This window comes from Myotis davidii, unplaced genomic scaffold (assembly GCF_000327345.1).
Source record: "Myotis davidii unplaced genomic scaffold, ASM32734v1 scaffold29, whole genome shotgun sequence".
Lineage (NCBI taxonomy): Eukaryota > Metazoa > Chordata > Mammalia > Chiroptera > Vespertilionidae > Myotis > Myotis davidii.
This window is the reverse complement of record NW_006302850.1, coordinates 102,517-123,216: the sequence shown is the minus strand read 5'-3', so window position 1 is coordinate 123,216 and position 20,700 is coordinate 102,517. Positions and strand designations below refer to the sequence as shown.

At 36.5% G+C, this 20,700-nt stretch overlaps 1 pseudogene; it reads right to left on the bottom strand.

Annotated features, from left to right (window-relative positions):
- LOC102757207 overlaps positions 1 to 20,700 on the bottom strand; it is a 33,612-nt pseudogene that overhangs the window by 9,748 nt on the left and 3,164 nt on the right.

The following is a 20,700-nucleotide window of genomic DNA, read 5'->3' as shown; positions in this document are numbered from 1 at the left end:
CAGGCCAATTTCTGGGCTCTCTATTCTATTCCATTGATCTATAAGCCTATTCTTGTGCCAGTACCAGGCAGTTTTGAGAACAGTGGCTTCGTAATACAGCTTAATATCTGGTGTTGATATCCCACCTACTTTGTTCTCACGATTGCTGCAGCTATTGGGAGTCTTTTGTTATTCCAGATGAATTTTTGGAAAATTTGTTCTAAGTCTGTGAAATATGCCGTTGGTATTTTAATGGGGAGTGCATTGAATCTATAGATTGCTTTGGGTAGTATGGACATTTTGATGATGTTGATTCTACCAATCCATGAACACGGTATGTTCTTCCATCTGTTTATGTCTTCCTGTATCTCCTTTTTCAGTGTCTTGTAGTTTTCTGCATATAGGTCTTTTACCTCCTTAGTCAAATTTATTCCTAGGTATCTTAATTGTTTTGGTGCAATGGTAAATGGGATTGCTTTTTTAGTCTCCCTTTCCTTATCTCTTGTTATGGCCTTCACGTTGAAGTCTATTTTGTCAGCTGTTTTTTTCATTTCCATTTGCCTGAAAGATATTTTTCCATCCCTTCACTTTCACTCTATGTGATTCTCTTGTTCTGAGGTGGGTCTCTTATAGACAGCATATATATGTGGGTCATGTTTTCTTATCCATTCAGCCACTCCATGTCTTTTCATTGGAGCATTTGGACCATTTACATTTAAAGTTATTATTGATAGGTACTTGCTTGTAGCCATTTTTAGTTTTTGTGCCTGTGTTCCCTCTTCCCTTTTTTTTTTCTTTTCTTCTTTTAACAATTCCTTTAGCATTTCTTCTATTGCTGGCTTGGTAGTGATAAACTACCTTAGCCTTTTTTTGTCTGTGTAGCTCCTGATTTCCCCTTCAATTTTGAAAGAAAACTCATCCAGCCTACTTTTGAGAAAAAGTGATTTGGCTGTCCTATATTAGAGAAATAGAATGGAGGTAAGATTAGAGGAAGGGGTGATAGTTAACAGCTCATTACCAAATGACCTAAGTGAGAAATAGTGAAGGCTTTGACTAGGGCAGTGGGAAAGTACTGGAAAGGAGGGGGTGGGTGTGAGAGACATTGTGTAAAGCAGAATCCACATGATTTAGCAACTGATTGAGGGTAAAAGGGAGGGGCTCATAATTACTGGTTTCCTGCTTGAATGACTAGGATAATGTGGTATCAGAATAGAAACAGGAAATTGGACAGATGATATATTCTGATCTTCAACTGAATGGATATAAGACACTAGAATAATTTTATAGAAAAAAATCATATGCAGCAAAATCTCAGACATCTCTATTAGCAATATGTTTACCAATACATCTAGGGCAAAGGAAACAAGGGAGAAAATAAACAAAGGGGACCACATCAAAATTAAAAGCTTCTGCACAGCAAAGGAAACAATCAATGAAATGAAAAGACAGCCCATGGCATGGGAGAATATATTTGCCAATGATTCAGCTAATAAGAGGTTAATTTCCAAACTATATAGAGAACTCATATAACTTAACAAAAGGAAGACAGACAATCCAATTAAAAATGGTCAAAGGACCTAAATAGATACTTCTCCGAAGTGGACATACAGATGGCCAAGAGACATAGGGAAAAATGCTCAAAGTCACTAATCATCCAAGGTTGTGAATTAAAACCACAATGAGGTATCACCTCACACCTGTCAGAATGGCTACCATCAACAATGACAAGTACTGGCGAGGGTGTGGAGAAAGGGAGTCCTAGTACACTGTTGGTAGAAATGCAGAGTGGTGTAGCCACTGTGGAAAACAGTATGGAGTTTCCTCAAAAAATTAAACATGGAACTCCCATTTGACCCACTAATTTCACTCCTAGGAATATATCCTAAGAATCCCGAAACACCAGTCAGACAGAATATATGCACCCTTATGTTCATAGCAGCACAATTTACAATAGCTAAGATTTGGAAACAGCCCAAGTGCCCATCTGCAGAAGAATGGATAAAAAAGCTATTTTACATTTACACTATGGAATACTACACAGCTTTAAAAAAGAAAGAACTCTTAACATTTGCAACAGAATGAATAGCCCTGGAGAATATTACGCTAAGTGAAATAAGTCAGTCCGAGAAAGGTAAGTATCACACGATCTCACTCATGGGTAATCTAATGAACAAAATAAAATGATGAACAAAATAAGTCCAAGCCATAGAAGCATGGAACAGACTGTGCAGTCACAAAGGGAAGACGGGGAAGGGTGGGTAGGAAGAGATCAACCAAAGAACTTGTATGCGTATATGCAAAACCCATGGACACAGACAATAGGACGGTGAAGGCCTGGGGTGGGGGGTGAGGGTGAGCTAGAGAAGTCAATGGGAGAAAAAATGGGACATATGTAATACTTTCCACAATAAAGATTTAAAAAAAAAGACATTAGGAGAATTTTGAGGATGATTGTATATGAAAATGAGGTGTGACGTCCTGGAGAATGTTCAATAAAGAGAAAGAAATTTGGAAATTTTAGCCTAAAATAATGGTAAGATAGGGGAGGAGAAATTTTTTTAGCTGTTTTCTCCTATGAACTCTTTGTATGTGCCCTTTCCCCATAGCTGCCAAATTATTATCTATACCATTTTTGAACTTTGAGTCCATGCCATCCTGAGGCAGGCTTTTCTTTTTTTGCACCATTCAGTTAGACGTGTCTTCTTCATTCTGAATTCTCCTAAGTTCCTTCCTTTTGATCAAAGATCTGTATCCTGGGACCTACCCTAGAGCAACTGCACTTCATTGTTACAAAAGCTCTTCTGATATTTTCACAAAGCTGTCATGGCCCTGTTTTGGCTACACTTCCAGTAATGCACAGAGTGTAAATGCTGCTCAGAAGCTATGTAATACCTTTATGCCTTCTCTGTCTGTGATCCTTGCAAGAGTTTTCCTATATATAAATAAACTCATAGAAAACACAGAAAAAAACTTGAGTGGATGGCCCAGGAGAATATTATTGAGTGGGGTCTAAGCTTAATCAATCGAACATGGAAAAATTAATTTAGAAATTCCCGATGGGAATCATTAGGATCCCTCTGTGGATAGATACCTGGACGCATGTCTAGCTCTGTTACCTCTTCTCCTTCTTATGCTCCTATAGTCTGTTATAAGCTAAGCCTCTCTAATTCTCACAGTGGTCCATATAACATAGTTTTCAGTTATGTCACCATCTTTTGGTCTAACTAGCATGGAGAAGAACAAGGCTAGCCCTCCCTTGGTCTAAATATGGTGACTGTAGCTCAAAAATTTGAGCTAAAATTTGTATATATCCTCCAGCTGGCTCATAGTCAGCGTGCTGCCATTGGTGTCTGTTAAAATTTTTTAGCTATGTAACCAAGTATAGCCTCTTTCCTTCATTGTTCTGACACTTTGTCTTTTTATAGTTGACTGTTGCTCTAACCTAAATATTTTTTTTTAGATATCAATTGAATATATTTATCAGATTGTCTTATCTATACCATTTTAAGACTTTTTTTCTTAATGTAGAAGAGCAAACAACTTATGTTTAGGATAGAGTTCTATTACGTAGTGGTAATCTTCCTGTTTGATAGTTAAATTGTTAAGGTCTGGGAATGAATTTATGAGACACTTTACTGAAGTGGTATACGGTAAATGTAAAACATGCTTTCTAGAATGAGATGGCCCCTCTTTTATTTATTGATATAAATATATAAAATAATACTAGTTTTGTTGTTAGGTGCTTGAGCTCTTCAATCAGCAGACATGAGTTCAAATTCGGTTATATCATTTACCATTTATTTCTCCTCTCTGAATCTATCTCCTTAAGTTTCAAAGTTGGGTACTAATGACTTCTGTTTAGGACATTTTTGAGGGTTGAGGAGATGATTTGCATGAAACACTTCGTACCTTGTTAGGTACATAATTAACGTTTGGTTGTTATTTTTCTCTGAAAGTCTAATTATAGTACAAAATACCACTTTTATTTTTGCTCTGCATTCAGTTTCATATTGAAAAAAGTATAAAATTAAATTATTTATAAAAAACTTCTAACATATCATAACCATTTTATTTTAAGAAGTGGATTTTATTTGCTCTACCTTGTTCCCATGTCTTTTTAAAAACTCTTAAGGTTGACATTATTGCAGACATCCCCCATTACCCCCAGCACTGTTTTCCCGCCCCCACTCCCCCTCTCCCTACCTCCTCCTCTGTTGGCCCTCACCACACTATTGTCCCTGTCCATGGGATGTTCATATATGTTTTTTAGCTAATCCCTTCACCTTCCTTATCTACTCACCCCCCAGCCCCTCAATGCTCTGGTTCCTACCAGTCTGTTCTATATATCCATGCATCTGGTTCCATTTTGTTCATCTGTTTATTTTTTTATCATTAGATTCTACATATTAGTGAGATCACATGGTATATCTTTTTCTCTGACTGGTTTATTTCACTTAGCATAATACTCTCCAGATCCATCCATGCTGTCATAAAGGGTAAGAGATCCTTGTTTTTTACAGCTATGCATTACGTAGATATACCACAGTTTTTTATTCACTTATCAGCAAAACATTTTAAGGGTGATAAAGGCCAAGGAAGCAGTCTAGAAATCTGTGGCCTTGGTGTTCTTACGTTTGTGCTTTTATCAGAGCTCACCTACTATCATCTGTGACCCTCAAGATCCATGAATAGTATTCCAATATCCATTAGTCATGGCTCACTCTGAGTAAAGAGGCATGCTGGGGAGATGGTGAGAGAACATTCCCATATTTCATTGACTGCTGCCCACCCCACCACTGCATCCTTTATTTCTATTGTCTCATCAGCTGTTTTTCTTAATGAACAAAATTATTTATTTATTTATTTTTCTTTTGATTTTCAATGTAATATTTTAATTTTTTTCTCTATTGATTAAGGTATACATACGTGTCCTTATTGCCCCATTGTCCCCCCCCCCACTTGCTCACTCATGCCCTCACCCCCAAGGTGTCTGTGTCAATTGGTTAGGCTTATATGCATGCATACAAGTCCTTTGGTTGATCTGTTTTTAATGTGGTATGAAATATGTTCCTCATGGTTTAAATTTTATTCTAAGAATTATTTATTTCAAATTGGTTAGGCAGTTATTGTAGTCAGGTATAGAAATAACTATATATGCTTTATGCTCGTCTTCTATTTCTTTGTTTTAGACTTGCTGGTTTATAATTCTAATATCTATAGTTATGCTACAGGGAGTGGAGAGAGAGCTGCTCTTTTTCATTATTCTTCCTCAAGGCATCTATTTCCTTTTTGCTTAGTTGCTGTTTTTTTATCAATGAGTCGATCATTTTACTTAAAATAGTATTTTGGGAGATTCTCTGAAGCCTACGGGGTACTCTTCTAGAAAAGATTTCCACTTGCCTTGGCAGGGGCCTAAAGTATGATCACTCTGGGATCACTGTAAATTAAATGAAATAAATAGCTTAAGGGTAGTGTTTTTTTTGGGAGACTAAGTAATATGAATTTGTTCTATAAATTTACCTTAAGGATATGTGAGGGTTGGGGAGTGTCAAGTTTAGTTATGTTTCATCCTTTTCTTGAGGATGGAGCTCTTAGTTTTACTGGATTGGGGTTCTCTCCAATTGGAGATTTGACCAAGCCCCCTACCCCCACCCTTCCAGACCTGTGCCACCAATAAACTTAGGGTATGGTGACTGGGGTTAGTAGGTCCAGTAAATGCCCTCAGAATAATCTCTTCAGTGGACCATTTAATTCTGACTCTTGTTTTACTTGGATTTTGACCTAGGAATCTGGTAAACTATTTTATTTTGAGGAAAAAAACAACACACCATTAGTTTTATTTATTTTCAATGGGATAATTGGTCCACATAACCTAGTTAGCTATATTACTAGAATTAGAACTTCCCCACTGTTTTCACAACCAGCTTTTCTATTTAACATTTCAGATTTCTTGGACCCAATTCTCATTCTCTGACCTTACTTTCTTGCTACTAGCAGCTTTATTTCTAATCTCCATTTCAACTTATGTTCTCCTTTGGACAATTTATGTCAACCTCAAGCACATTGAAATACTTACTTTCATTAATGTGATAGGGATTTTACCAAAAAATATTTTTAAAACCTCTGGATGGTTTGATTTTGTGATTTAAGAATGAATGGATGACTTTGGAGAGTCAGGAGTTGGCAAATTGGATGAAATAAAAAGATGTAGTGAACACTCACTGTTATGTGGAATATAATGATCAACATAATTTGATGAACAAGAATAGATCCAGAGACAAATGGCAGGGGAGGAGGGGTTAGAGAGCAACCAAAGGACTTGTATGCATGCATATTAGCATAACCAATGGACACAGACACTGGGGCAGTAGGGGCTTGCCCATGGTGGGAATGGCTGGGGTCGGGGGATCAAGTGAGGAAAAAGGAGATATATGTAAAACTTTAGACAATAATAATAAATAAAAAAGGCAGTTGAAAGCTTAAAAAAAAGACGTGAAGAACTCATGGCTAGAAAGAGAGCATTTTTGAAATGCTTGACCAGACCATTTACAATGTCAGGTAATTAAACGAAGCCAGCAAGGGTTTATGGGATATAAGCTAATTAAAGAAGGTAAGCCATGAAGGAATGATAAAGGAACTGGAAGTATAGCAGCCTGTGTTAATCTTGTGGAATTCTATCCTATATTCATAGTTTAAAAATATCAGTTAATAAGCATATGATTATGGACCACATAAATCAAGGCTGGATCAGAATCTTCTCTTAGAACTAATTATCAGATATGAACTATAACGAAGGATCTTTTGACCTCCAAAGAATATTCTTGGTATGTTTACTCATCAAACCAATACCCAGAAAACAATGAATGGAAAGTTAATAATATAAGACAACTGATAATTTATGATTTTTTTTTCATCTGGAGATAATAGGGAGGATCAAAGAATGGATGAATCTCATCGTATTATTTTCACATCAGATTTTCCCCCTGCTATTCTTTCTCACTTGCAACAGTTTAATGTACTACAAATGAACGGGAGTATAATATTTTATTATATTATGGATTATAATATGTGAACAAATATATAGTGTACATAAATAACTACTTCTAAATTTCTGTTATTTTAAAGTTACTCAGCCACCATTAATCATTTATTGAGCTGCTCTGTCATTATGATGTTTTCAATATATTTTCCTATTGAATCCTCAGAAAATCCTATAAGGTAGAGACTATTATTGCTATTTTATAGGTGAAACTCATACACAAATTAGTAACGTGTAACTATTTTTTATGAAAAACTTTCACCTATATTTACTTTCATGTACATTTTAACGGTGATCCTCATACAGTGAATTAGGGCAGACACTGTTATTCATTGTTTAAAAACATATTTCTATTGATTTCAGAGAGGAAGGAAGAGGGAGAGATAGAAATATCAATGATGAGAGAGAATCATTGATTGGCTGCCTCCTGTAGGCCCCACACTGGGGATTGAGCCCACAACCCAGGTATGTGCCCTAACCAGGAATCGAACCATGACCTCCTGGTTCACATGTTGACCCTCAACCATTGAGCCACACTGGCCAGGCTATTATTCATTTTTATTTTTTTTAAAATATTTTATTGAATTTTTACAGAGAGGAAGGGAGAGAGATAGAGAGTTAGAAACATCGATGAGAGAGAAACATCTATCAGCTGCCTCCTGCACATCTCCCACTGGGGATGTGCCCGCAACCCAGGTACATGCCCTTGACCGGAATCGAACCTGGGACCTTTCAGTCCGCAAGCCGACGCTCTATCCACTGAGCCAAACCGGTTTTGGCTATTATTCATTTTTAATACACAAGGACAAGGAGGCTCAGAGGAGACTTGCCAAGGCAACCAGCACACTGATAAAATGGTGCCCAATCTTAATGCTTCTAAATCACAAGCTATCTCTATAGTGCTACATTTCTTTGAAAGATAGGTGATGATCATCATCCTGATAACTTGAATGATTATGCAGAACTTGGTATGTAGAAAACCAACAGAAATTGCATTTAATAATGCAAATATCTTATATCTAATACCATGAGAAGAACCCAAGGAATGGGTACAAAATGTGAAGTGTTCTAGGAAGAATGAAATGAGTGGACTATATCATTCTAAAGGGCAATCTGTATTCTAGTGATTTATTTAGCCTTGTCAGACACTTTGCTTAAAAGGTATTTTTCTTTTTGATCATGCTAAAATAGCTCCAATGGTTACAGCCAAATTGTGGCATAAAGCTATAATCCCCAAATAGTAATTATTTCTTTCTTCCTGGGTGTCAGAACAATTTAGTTTGTAAATTCAAGTGTTATAATCAAAGTAAAAAGAAGTGTATGAGGTAAACCATTATACTAACTGGCTGCAATTCTTTTGGCATTATAATTTATTTTTATAACAATTTAGTTTCTTATTTTTTAAAATCTTTATTGTTGAAAGTATTATGTATGCCCCCCTTTTTCTCCCATTGACCTCTTCTAGCTCACCCCCACCCTCCTTCCCCACCCCAGACCTTCACCACCCTATTGTCTATGTACATGGATTGTGCATATATGCATACAAGTTCTTTGGTTGATCTCTCCCACCCACCCTCTTCTGCCTTCCCTCTGAGATTCCACAGTCTGTTCCAGGCTTCTATTATCTCTGGATCTATTTTGTTCATCAGTTTATTCATTAGATTCCACATATGAGTGAGATTATGTGATACTTGTCTTTCTCTGATTTATCTCACTTAGCATAATAATCTCCAGGTCCCTCCATGCTATCACAATGGATAAAATATCCTTTTCTTTCTGCTGCTTAGTATTTTATGGTGTAAATGTAAAACAGCTTTTTTATCCACTCATCTCCTGATGGGAACTTGGGCTGTCTTCAGATCTTAGCTATTGTAAATTGCAGTGCTATGGACATAGGGATGCATTATTTCTGATTGGTGTTTTGGGTTTCTTAGGATCTATTCCTAGAAGTGAGATAATTGGGTAAAATGACAGTTTTCCATATTTATTTTTTTTGAGGAAACTCCATACTCTTTTCCACAGTGCTTACACCAGTCTGAATTCCCACCAGCAGTTTATTAGGGTTCCCTATTCTCCACATCCTCACCAGCACTTGTCATTTGTTGATGGTAGCCATTCTGACAGGTGTGAGGTGATACCTCATTGTCATTTTAATTTGCAACTCTCTGGTGATCAGTGACTTTGAGCATGTTTCATATGTCTCTTGACCATCTGTATGCCCACTTTAGAGAAGTGTCTATTTGATCTTTGCCCATTTTTTAATTGGATTGCTTGTCTTCCTTTGGTTAAGTTGTATGATTTCCTTATATATTTTGGATCTCAACCCTTTATCAGATGAATCATTGTCAAACATCTTCTCCCATACAGTGGGCTCCCTTTTCCTTTTGTTGATGGTTTCCTTTGCTGTGCAGAAGCTTTTTAGTTTGATATAGTCCCATTTGTTTGTTTTCTCCTTGTTTCCCTTGCCCTAGAACCGGTCGGCAAATTTTTTTTCCCTTGCCCTAGAAGCGTGGTCGGCAAACCGCGGCTCACTAGCCACATGTGGCTCTTTGGCCCCTTCATTGTGGCTCTTCCACAAAATACCACATGCGGGAAGGCACGTACAATGCGATTGAAACTTCGTGGCCCATGCGCAGAAGTCAGTATTTTGTGGAAGAGCCACACTGAAGGAGCCAAAGAGCTGCATGTGGCTCACAAGCTGCGGTTTGCCAAGCCACAGTTTGCCGACCAGTGCCCTAGAAGATGTGTCTGCAAACATAGTGCTACCAGAGTTATCTGAGATTTTGGTTTCTTATAGGATTTTTATGGTCTCACAACTCACATTTAAGTCTTTTATCTATTTTGAGTTTGTTTTGGTGTATAGTGTAAGTTGGTGGCCTAGTTTCATTTTTTTGTATGTATCTGTCCAATTTTCCTAACACCATTTATTAAAGAGAATATATTGACTCCATTGTATGCTCTTTCCTCCTTAGTCAAATATTAATTAAGTGTAATGGCTTGCATCAATTTCTGGGGTCTCTGTTCTGTTTCATTGAACTATATGCCTATTCTTATGCTCCTCTGTTCCATTGGTCAATGTGTCTGTTCTTGTGCCAATTCCAGGCAGTTTTCAGAGCCATAGCTTGGTAATATGTCTTGATATCTGGTATTATGATCCCTCCAACTTTGTTCTTCTTTATCAAGATTGCTGTGGCTACTCGGGGTCTTTTTTGGTCTCATATAAATTTTTGGAGTATTTGTTCTCAATTTGTGAACTATGCCAGTGGTATTTTAACAGTGATTACATTGAATCTATAGATTGCTTTGGGTAGTATGGGCATTTTAATCATGCTAAGTCTACTGTGTCCAATTTTCCTAACACCATTTATTAAAGAGAATATATTGACTCCATTGTATGCTCTTTCCTCCTTAGTCAAATATTAATTAAGTGTAATGGCTTGCATCAATTTCTGGGGTCTCTGTTCTGTTTCATTGAAGTGTTAATTTTGTATCCTGCTACATTGCCTAATTGACTTATTAAATCTACTAGTTTCTTGGTGGAGTCTTTAGGGTTTTCTATGTAAAATATCATGTCATCTGTGAATAATGAGAGTTTTACTTACTCCTCTCCAGTTTGGATGACCCTTTTATGTTTTCTTCTTGTCTCATTGCTGTGGCTAGCACTTGCGATCAGATGAGTTGAATAAGAGTGGTAAAAGTGGACATCCCTGTCTTTTTCATGTTCTTAGGGGAAATAGTTTTAGTTTTTCCCTTTGAATATCTTGTTGGCTGTAGGTTTGTCATATATAGTATTTATTATGTTGAGGTAGGATCCCTCTATTCTCACTTTGCTGAGAGTTTTTTTTTTTTAATAAAAAATGGGTATTAGATTTTGTGGAATGCTTTTTCTGCATCTACTAGTATTGATATGATCATGTGATTTTTGTCTTTCAGTTTGTTTATGTGATGTATCACATTTATTGACTTGCAAATATTGTACCAGCATTGCATCCCTGGAAAAAATCTCACTTGGTCATGATGTATGATCTTTTTAATAAATTGCTGGATCCTATTTGCTAATATTTTGTTGAGGACTTTAGCATATATGTTCATCAGGGATATTGGCCTGTAATTCTCTTTCTTTGTAATGTCTTTATCTTTTTGGGGGCGGAGGGGCTTCTTTATACATCTTAGATTCTTAATATAGGTAAGAAAGTATTGTGTGGAGCTGTAGAATCAGAAAAAATGCTGTGAGTGATAAACAATTATATCAGAAGGTTGTAGTCAGTGTAGTACACCTCTGGACTTCAAAGCAGGTATATAGTAATAAGTTAAAGAATTTAATTTAGTGACATAAGGTCAGACAAATAAGGTCAGGCAACTCCACCAAGAAACTACTAGATTTAATAAATCAATTAGGCAATGTAGCAGGATACAAAACTAACACCCAGAAATTGGTGGCATTTTTATACACCAATAGCGAACAAGTGGAAGAATATACCGTGTTCATGGATCAGGAGACTTAGCATGATTAATGCTCATACTATCCAAAGCAATCTATAGATTCAGTGTAATCACTATTAAAATACCAATGGCATAGTTCACTAATAAATGGTGGAGCTTGGATTTAAGCCCATCTTCCTCACCTTAGCCCCATACTCCAAATCCTTTTGTACTCCTGACAGGAGATATGGTTTTCCACAATTCAAGGTTTGGTCAATTGGCCAACTGTTTGTCTTAGGATCATGCAAAACTGCAAGTTTTTACATTTTCTTTTTTTAAATATATTTTATTGATTTTTTACAGAGAGGAAGAGAGAGGGATAGAGAGTTAGAAACATCGATCAGCTGCCTCCTGCACATCTCCTACTGGGGATGTTCCTGCAACCAAGGTACATGCCCTTGACCGGAATCGAACCTGGGACCTTTCAGCCCACAGGCCAACACTCTATCCACTGAGCCAAACCAGTCAGGGCTACATTTTCTTAAATGGTTTTTAGTCATGTAAGTCTGGGGTCACAGATGGAATAGATTAGGAAGGAAATAATTATAGGAGTCAAAATTTAAATAAAATTAAGTCCAGATTAATTCTAGATTACATATTTCACTTTTTTATACTTTTTTCTTTTTGTACATAAACAGAAATTAATATTTTAATTTATTATTTTTGTCACACAATTTTTATAAAGCTGATTTTTATGTTTTTGGTTTAACTAAGGATTTTTTAAAAGTTGAGTTTACCAAGCAAAGCACTTTAAAAAGTCTTAAAGATTATCTATTCTGTTTTCCAGAACTTTAGTCAATGTAGCACACAGTAGTTTCTTAAATGTTTTTAGTGAATGTGTGGGACTAATATAAATGTATTATTAATATTAGTTTGGCCCTAACTGGTTTGGCTCAGTGAACAGAACATCGGCCTATGGACTAAAGGGTCCCAGGTTCAATTCTGTTCAAGGGTGTGTACCTTGGTTGCGGGCACATCCCTAGTGAGGGGTGTGCAGGAGGCAGCTGATCAATATTTCTCTCTCATTGATATTATTAACTCTCTATCCCTCTCCCTTTCTCTTTGTAAAAAATCAATAAAATATATTGAAAAAATTAGTTTGGCCACCAAATAGTTTTTGAGCTACTAGGCAAGGCTTTTAATTGAAATGTATTTCCTTTTTGAAGAAATGTTCAAATTCTGATACATCTTTCTGCTTAATAGATTATCTTTCTATCTAGCTTCCGGTTGTTTGGATGTTAGTAAATAATGATTAATGGAAAATCCATTCAAAAGAAAAAATCTATTAAATCTTAAGGCAGTGATATGTACCATCCTACATAATGTTTTTCTCAACTGATAAAAAAATAATGGCTCTCAGAGATGGAAAATATACTACCTCCTAAACCTAGCCAACTACAGCTGAATTCCTCTGTAGAAGTCAACTACTTGTTAACTGATTTAGAATGACCTCAGATGAATAACTGGGATGGGGAGGCTAGAATCTAGTTCTATGAGACTTTCTTCCTCAGGCATGTTCTCATGTCAACAGCAGTGGGGCAACAAAGGAAAAAGAGATGTCTAAGTATAACTCAAGCCTCTGCATAATGACTTCTCACATCCCATTGGCCCAAGCAAATCACATAGTGGATGGATTCAGAGTGGAGGTTACATTTCAAAGGGCATCAATAGATATAGGAGTTAAAAACTGGGACCATTAATACAACCAGTCTACCAAACAAGCCTAACTAATTGAAGCTATTCTCATAAAGCATATCTGGCATTTCCACTACTACCTTATAATTTTCCAGTTAGAACTAAATCCTAAATGGCAAACTGCCTTAAATACACACAGATAGACACACACACACACACACACTCACACACACACCCCTTATAATTTTTTAAAATATATTTTTATTGATTTCAGAGAGGAAAGGAGAGGGAGAGAGGGATAGAAACATCAGCGATGAGAGAGAGAATCATTGATCAGCGGGCTCAATCCATACTGGGGATTGAGCCCGCAACCCAGGCATATACCCCTGACCAAAATCAAACCTGGGACCCTTCAGTCCAAGGCCAATGCTCTATCCACTGAGCCAAACTGGCTAGGGCTACCTTGTAATTTTTGTTAATGTGATTCAGTAGCTAAAATATTTATTTCTGTAGAGATTGAGCAAAAGAATAACAAGCTTTTAAATAGAAATATCACATGGTATTGACTGTGTTCAGTATACAAGACAAATATATCCACATGGCATTTATCAAATGAAATCTGTGTATGTGTACATTTTATTTATAAGTAGACATTACAAGAAAACACATATTTTAAAAATAAAAATGAGCCGATCATTCTACAAACATTCTAGTTGCTTATTATAATGAGATTGTGTATTAAGTGTCACTCTTAAAGCAATGCAAATGGCATTTGCATATCAGTTTAATTGCTTTGGATTAAACATTGAAAGATGAGAGCCAAGAGAGCTTATTAAGCTGAAATGAGAACAAGTGATTTAAAAAAAAGTGATATTATGTCAACACTACATCTGGAGGTCTGTTGCTATTTCCATTTTAAATCCTAAATTGGAAAGTTCCTTAAAATTATCATTGAATACCATAGAGTCTAAAAATTAAAAAGGTTAATGCATAACTTGTAAGCTTACAATTTGTTTTGGAAGCCAAACTATAGTTTTCTCTACTTTGCCAATATTTACGTACTAGCCAGGGGTGGGCAAACTTTTTGACTCGAGGGCCACAATAGGTTCTTAAACTGGACCGGAGGGCCGGAACAAAAGCATGGATGGAGTGTTTGTGTGAACTAATATAAATTCAAAGTAAGCATCATTACATAAAAGGGTACGGTCTTTTTTTTCAACAGTTTTATTCATTTCAAACTGGCCGGATCCAGCCCGCGGGCCGTAGTTTGCCCACGGCTGTACTAGACTGTGAGCTTTTGAAAGACAGTAAGTCTCATTTACTGCTGTGTCTTTAGAGCTTTGACACAATCTATCCTATAATAGATGCTCAATAAATATTTTGAATGGAATGAATGAATGAATGCAAGGTATGGCAACCACTTTATAGTTACTGGTAAGCACTTTAGGTGGGTGACTGAGTCCTGCTGGTTTTGACTGGTGCCTACAAGGGTATCCTCAGGCTCTCTTCCATTCTGAAGCACTGTGCTCACTGGCCTTCTCCCTCTTTGCCTGGGGGAATCATCAGTTATTAAATAAACTCCTATAGCCACCTAGCTTGAAACAGGCTTTGTGGAATGGAGTGTATGTGAGGCAACTTAATTTGCAATTCAGGGAGGTCTCCTGTTGGGATGTTAGATTTGGGGCTTATATTAGAAACTATCATTTGTTGTGTCCAGAGCATCAAAAAACTGATGCCACATCATTTTGAAAATCAGCGGTAATGTAGATCTCATTTATTTGCATTGGAGAATTAGCACCACTTCCAGGTGGTCCCTGTTGCTCACCACTGTAATTTCATTTTTGCCAGATAGCCTTGTATTGTTACATTATCTAAAGAATATCTTTTAAATTTGGTGAGAATAACCCCTTCATTTTAGTTATTCTGGAGAATTTATGGAATATTTAAATAGCTTTAAAATATCATCTTTTTGTTTTGTTTTGCTGTTTGTTTTTTGTTAATCCTCACCTGAGGATAGTTTTCCATTGATTTTTAAGGAAAGGGAAAGACAGAAAGAAACATCGATGAGAAAGAAACACATCAATTGGTTGCCTCCTGCACAGGCCCTGGCCCAAGCCCGGGAGGAGCCTGTAATCAAAGTATCTGCCCGTGGGTTTTGGGGGACATTATTCAACCCAGTACAAGGGTGATAGACTACATACCAGTACATGTATAATAGGGGGGTTTCCTAGACAAAGAAGAACAAAAATGTCTCCAGAAGAAGAGAGTCGGAAATGGACACATATGTAATACCCTTTGTAATACTTTAAGCAATAAAAAAAAAGAAAAAAAGAAAGAAGAAGACAGGTTGAAAAAAAAAAGCATCTGCCCTCGACCGGAATCAAACCTGGAACCCTTTGGTCTGCAGGCCGATGCTCTATCCACTGAGCCAAACTGGCTAGGGCAAAATATCATCTTCTTTAAATCTTGTAACAACTATGTGAAAACAGACCTATTGAATATCTCCATTTTGTAAAAATATATTTTATTGATTTTTTACAGAGAGGAGGGGAGAGGGATAGAGAGTTAGAAACATCAATGAGAGAGAAACATCGATCAGCTGCCTCCTGCATACCTCCCACTGGGGATGTGCCCGCAACCAAGGTACATGCCCTTGACCGGAATCAAACCTGGGACCTTTCAGTTCACAGGCCGACGCTCTATCCACTGAGCCAATCCGGTTAAGGCTGAATATCTCCATTTTGCAGATTAAAAAACTGAGGCACGGAAAAGCTAAGAGACTTAGCCCTGGTCCCACAAGGAGTAAGTGGCAGATCCAGGTTTTGAAATTAGACAGTCTGGTTCCAGAGGGTTGTGTTCTGAACCATCCTGCTCTAAGCACATAGGTGACTAAAGTGCCCTTAAGGCCCCTGAAAATGAAAGATTTTGTATGCCACATCTATTTTATTATTGTTACTTTAAGTATTAATTGTGGTAAAAAATAATAACATGGAATTTACCATGTGAACCATTGTTAGGTATATACTTCAGTAATATTAGGTATGTTCACATTGTTGTGCAATAAATCAGTATAACTTTTTCATTTGGGGAAACTGAAACTCTACTCATTAAGCAAACAATTCTCCACTTTCCCACCACATTTCTTTTTTAAGTCCTGTCATCCCAAACCTAGCACCCCAATCTTACAAGCAAAATAGAGACAGGCTCATAGTTAGAGATCAGGCTGAGATCTGTACAGGGAAATGGGATGGGTGGCTGGGGGGAGTGGAGGGATTGAGCAAAAAAGAAAAAAAATTAAAAAGAGAAAAAACAAAAAAAGAGCTAATAATAAAACTCCATCAGACTATTATCAGATAAACAGAAACAGGAGAATGTTGTTTTATTTGCATAGATTTAGTATATGCGCCAAATTCAAAACTTCTAAGAAATATAAGAAACAGGATGATTTGAAATAAAGAAGAATCATCTTAGTGACTTGTCTTCTTGTTCCTCCGTTTGGTCTTGGAATTTTGCAAGAGAAGATTGTTCTGTTGTAGTTCATCAGAATGACCTATACCTGAATCATTATTTTGGTAATATTTTCTTGGTTAAAGGCCACAAAGACAAAAAAAAAAGCCATATTTCATTTCCCTACTTCCTACATATAGGTATTATTTTAACTATTATTTAGTTAAATTAAGGTAACTATAATAAAATAATTATTAAGTTATGTATCTGCCTAAAGAGAAATTATATTTAAATACTGGTAAAAGTACTATTATTTTTATATATATTCTGTTTTTTACACTAATAATTCCCATTTAACATTCTTGTGATGTTTTCAAGAGACAGTTGTAACATTCAACACACAGTATTAGAGATCATAAATATACATTACATATACTTAGTTTTATATAAAAGTCAAATTTTAATCATTCCAGTAAAAGTACTAATCCTTATAAATGCTTACAAAGTCATCTAATCTATGTTTGGAAAAAATAAAAACTTTGAAATGTATACTTATATTACTATATTTTTTCAATTCTTATTTTCTTTATATTTACTGTCATATTTGATCCACCAATAACCCTGTGAAATACTTTGAAATGTCATAAAGGATACTATGAAAAATAGATGCTAGAGGTGTGTTGCTTAGACTGATTATTAAATGATGAGCTGAGAATGGAAAGGAGTTCCTGTTTGCAGGTCTCCACCAATACATGAAATTGAAGAAGAACATGACACATCAGGGACAGCAGTAGTTAAGTGCTGCCAAAGCCATCGATGTGAATGGGGATGAACTAGGAGATGGGCAGAAGTGACAGCCAAATTCCAGGTCAAAAAAGATCAGTTTTGATGAACAGAAGTTTGAATTTGATTCCATGGGGTATGAAGATGCAGGGAAGGAGTTTAAGCAAAGTAGTGTGACTTGGTTAGAAATGTCACAGGTGAAAATATTGCACCATACATCTATTTGCTAGAGTCAGGACTCATTCTACCTCCAACTTTTGTATATCATTTGTTACCTAAATTGGGCAGTGGTTCGGCTGTTAAGAAAACAAAACAAATGAACAAATAAAACAGAAGCAGACTCAGATACAGAGAACAAATGAATGCTTGCTGGAGGGGAAGGCGGTGCAGGGATGGCTGAAAAAGGTGAAGGAGAATAAGCGGCACCAACCTACACTTATTTTTAAAAGCACAGGGATACAAAGTTCAGCATAGGGAAAATACGCAATGTTATCGTGATAAGGTATAATGAATAGACTTTTGTGGTGACTGCATCATAAGGAATAGGAATGCTGAGTCATTATGCTGTCCACCTGTATGTCAAGTATACTTTAATAAAAAATAAGGGAGAGGGGCTTTTAAAAATTGTGGAAAACGAATGAACACTTTCAAATGAGTAATTGGCATGCCTGGTATTATTTCTAGCCTGTTCTCTGTGTTAAACAGAAATGCTCAAGGGTTTCTGAGTGCTGTAGGGATAGGGAAGTAGTATTGTCAAACTTAAATCTTTGATATAAAATACTTCACTCAGAATTTGATTTCCCTATGTTTGCTTTCTGACTCTAAATGTGAATGTGACAGGCCATTAAGAATAAAGGATCTAATCAACAAAACAAGGAAGTATGAAAATTTCTCTAAGAATCCCTCCAAGTCCACAAGTTTGAGTAGAAGGGATGATAAGGATGTGCAGATAGATTTTCTGCTTTTTAAAATTATTGAAAGTTACTTACTTGATAATTAATTCTAGTACTTTGTGAATTGTTCTACCACCAAATAGTGAAGGTTCTTGTAAGCTTTGAGAGATGATGAATATTATGACATTTGAACACATTAAGTGAAAGATGTTTACTGGTCATCCACAGGGGTAGCTCAAATAGCAAATATCATTACAATCAAATAAAGTCAAGAAAACAACTATGTAACAAAAATTAACTGTAAATGCTTTCAATAACTCATTCTTTTCAAGCTATCTTCAATTCTAGAAAATCAGAAAGATAGTGTCAAGTGAAGTGAAATAAATATTTGTATTTGTTTATAAAATACTAGAGTCCCAGTGCATGAATTTATTCATGGTGCGGTCCCTCAGCCTGTGTGCCAATCAAGGCCGATCAGGGCCGATTGGGGCTGGCTGGCCAGGGGGAAGGACTGCAGGAGGTTGGTCGGATACAGGAGGTTGGCTGTAGGAGCACATTGACCACCTGGCCATCTGGGGGGAGGGACCACGGGAGGTTGGCTGTGGGAGCACCCTGACCACCAGGGGGCAGCTCCTGTGTGCTCCTGTGTTGAGTGTCTACCCAGTTGTGGTCAGTGCGTGCCCTTCAATTTACTCAAGCTCTTGGGGGGAGTGAGATTTGATCTAGACTTTTAGTTCCTACCTTATAATATCCTAAAATATGTTGCTTAGAAGCTACAGAAATCATTTTTAATTAACAGATATATACAAAGGTATTTTTATATCCCAATTACTCATTCTTTCCCCTATAATTCCCTGTTGTAATTTGTTTCATCAGTTCACCTAAACTTATCATTTTCATTCACTTATCCATTATAAATAAAAAAACCTTTACCTTTTCTCTCTTGTGATTATTATCTTGTCTGATGGGGACAAAATAATTAAGACAGAATAGAGCAAGATGAATGGCAGACAACAGGTGCATTTGTATATTATGAAGTGTTTGTAAAGTAATAAGCACAACCTGAATAATGCATTTGAAGAATACTGACTGACAAATGATATTGAGTCATATATTAAAATCATCCCTCAATTACTGAAGAATGAATTACAAGTTTCTAATGCATCCAGTTTTATTAAGCAGAGAATTCACCATGTTGTGCAGGACATCAAGATAGAGTTAAAGGGCTACTTTTTATTAATAGAGAATTAAAATCTGTCTATATATCTAGACCTATCTAAATATTTATATACATATATATTTAAATAATTTCCTTACTTATTATTTTTAAGTCTAGTGCTTTCTTTTATTTTACTAAGAATTAAATTTCCAAGGCATAGTTTCCATCGATTCAAAGGTTCGCTTTTATGTAATGTAACAAAACTATTATTTGCACTAATGTTATTACTATAGTTTATTTTCAGCTTAAATACTTAGGTTTATTTCCTTCAAATATTTACTGTTTTAATAATTGAAATTAATTTAAATGTAATTTAGAAATTAATATTTAGTATATATTGTTTACATTAACCTTGACGATAAACTTTATAAGTACATATTTCTATTCACATATTACAAAGAAATCAGAGAAATTATAAAATAGAAATAAGATTAGTAAATTGCAAAGCTAGGATTTTCATTTCATTCATAGTCCATTCTTTTCTTCCCCCATTAAATTTTTTCCCTGTTTTTACTTAAAATCCATAGGGTTGTGCTTCTATACAGTTTGCACACCTAGAAATGTAAAATACTGAGACATTACAGATAAAAATGTAGTAAAAATAAGAAACCCTTTGATTTAATGCTCTTTTGATGTTTTGATGTTTTTAAAGAGAAAAATAATGCAAGATTCAGGACCTGGACTTGCTATGTGGGCCTCTATTCATTTTACCTTTTGTCTGGCTTGCTTTCTGCTGGCCATAATGTGGATGTGGATGTGGATGTGGATGTAGCTGAGCTGTTTGGGGCTTCTGTGGTTGGCACAGTCACTGGGATCTGCACAATTCTCAACTGTACCGTCTGGGCCTGTGGCAGCTGCTGCAAGGCAGCAGGGAACAGAAGACTCTGTTGGGGAGGGCTTGGCTCAGGTATGGTCTGGGTAGAGCTAGGCTGAGACAACAGGGCCATCTGGGGCTGCAGAAGACTTCCTACTTCATTGAGGTTAATGATAGCAGCTTGAGGAGCAGGTAAGATCATTCTTTGATGGGTTGAACCTTTTGTACTTGAACCCTTTGCCACTGGCTGTTGAAAATGATGTAGAAGTTGCTGATGTCGTTGTGGAATCAACTGATAGAATAGCTGTGGCTGCTGCTGGGGTTGCTGCTGTGGCTGCTGCTGTGGTTGCTGCTGGGGCTGCTGCTGGGGCTGCTGCTGTGGTTGCTGCTGGGGCTGCTGCTGTGGCTG